Source organism: Nannospalax galili, unplaced genomic scaffold (assembly GCF_000622305.1).
Source record: "Nannospalax galili isolate Female #2095 unplaced genomic scaffold, S.galili_v1.0 scaffold290, whole genome shotgun sequence".
Classification (NCBI taxonomy): domain Eukaryota; kingdom Metazoa; phylum Chordata; class Mammalia; order Rodentia; family Spalacidae; genus Nannospalax; species Nannospalax galili.
In genome coordinates this window covers 1,885,133-1,887,178 of record NW_008331486.1, presented here as the reverse complement: position 1 = coordinate 1,887,178, position 2,046 = coordinate 1,885,133, and positions in this window count along the sequence as shown.

The following is a 2,046-nucleotide window of genomic DNA, read 5'->3' as shown; positions in this document are numbered from 1 at the left end:
CGCTCCCGCCCGGTCACTGGCTCGGAGGGCCCAGCTCTCCGTCTGGCTCGGCCCGCCTCCCTCCGTCTCTCTCCATCCCCGGTGTCTGTCGCTCTCAGGGTCCTCTCCCAGTGTCCCCAGCTCTTCCTCACTGAGCCTCTCTTTCTCTGCGTGGGGCTGTGGCTCTTACCCCTCTCTCTTGCTCGCTCTCACCGTTTCCTCCCTCCCTCTCATTTCTTTCTGCCTCCCCCTCACTCGACACCCCTTTCTCCCTCTGCTCTGGAGGACTGGCCATCATTAGAGGAACAGCGCTCCCCAGAATCCAACTTAAGTCATTTCACTGCTCTGGGACCTTGGACAAGTCGTCTCCCTTGAAGCTGTAGTTTCATTATCTTTATAAAGCAAGCTATAAACAGGGTTTCAAAGGTGTGTATGGGGGGTGTAGTGGTTCTGGACCCCTTCTCGAAGCTCGCACTTTAACCTATGCAGCAGCCACCAGTTCACTAAGGAACTTCAAGGATGGTTTCTCCCGGGGTCTCCAAAGACCCTCTTGAGAAGTGACTGCGGTTTCCTGTCCCCTGCTTTAGCTTTGGGTTGGCCACATCCCAGAGATGATCTGATATCCCATCACCTGCTGGTTCCTCCCAGACTGATATCAAGCAACCCTCTCTTCTATCTTCAGACCTAAGAACAAGAAACTGATCCTTCCCCCTTCTTCTCTTCGAGGCCCTGTGCTTTGCTTTTAAGCATCAGAGATGCTTCCTGGATAAAGTGCGGCTGTAGAGTCAAACAGATGGGAGTTCAAGACCACTTACTTGGGCAGGCCACACCATTCCTAGCTTGTTTCCTCCTCTGTGAAATGGAAACAATTACTTTTCTTTTTAGGGTTGTGGTTTGGCTCATTGGTAGTATGCCTAATGTGCCAGTCTGTGGAAGGTTTCCATTCAGGCCAGCTTTTATTCAGGTTCTGTGCTTAGCACCACAGGGACATCAACTCACAAGGTAGGCATGGTCTCTGCCTTCATGTACTGGCATCCTAGTTGGGGAGGCAAACTGGAGTGCCATGACATATTTCATGACAATTGTAGGGGTGCCATAGAGTGGAGACTGCCATGAGATTAAACATCTAAGGAAACTGACTGGAAGGGGGATGAAGTGAGGGAGGGCTTTCATGGGGATGTGGTACCCACCATCAGAGCTGGGGGGGGCACGAGGACACCAGGGGATGCAATCAGCTGGAAGGGACTGCTAAAACAGGTGGTGAAAGCTGTATACCCAGCGCAAGGGCTTGTGGCCAGTAGAAAGGCCAGTGAGACTGGAGTGTGGGGGTTGAGAATGAGGGTGGAAAGGTGGGTGGGGCCAGGTGGGAGGGGGCGGATCCTATAGGTCAAGTATAGGAATCTGCACCTCCGTCATTGGAACTGCTCTATTAACCTTTCCTCTTTTCTGAACTGGAAGAAGCCAGGTCCAGCTCTACATGTCATTTGCTTTTGGTCCTTCTTGGTGGTTACCAACTCTGGTCCTCCACCATCCTGTTTTAGCACTGTCTACCTCAAGATGTTATTGCCAAACTTGGCATTTCTTTCTCTACCCAAGTGACCTCCCTAAGAACACAAATCCAGGGTCAGTTGTTCTTTGTACCATCAATTCAGTTGCACAGGAGCTGTCCTCAACCAGCATTTGTAGGTCTACTAAACAATACCACTGAGCATCTGCTGCATGCCAGGCTGCGTTGGGCATTGTTCTTGCCCTCATAAAGCACTGTTTGTGTGGAAGACACTTTGCAACACAGGATATCAATGACCATCATGAGGGAGTTCCACAGGTGACTTGAGCCACAAGACTAGAAGTTCTCTGAGGGTAGGCTTGTCGTCCTGAGTTGATTCACCTACTAGGTCCCCCGGGATGTGGCACAGTGCCTGGCAAGAAGCAAGCACTCAGTAATACATATTGAGAGGATGGAAACGAAGTGAAGTTTACATGTAGAGGGCTGAAGGGGGAGCACGACTGAAGTGAGAGGGGGGGAGGAGGAGCCAAAGGGGGAACCAGGGGGAGAGGGAGAGGGAG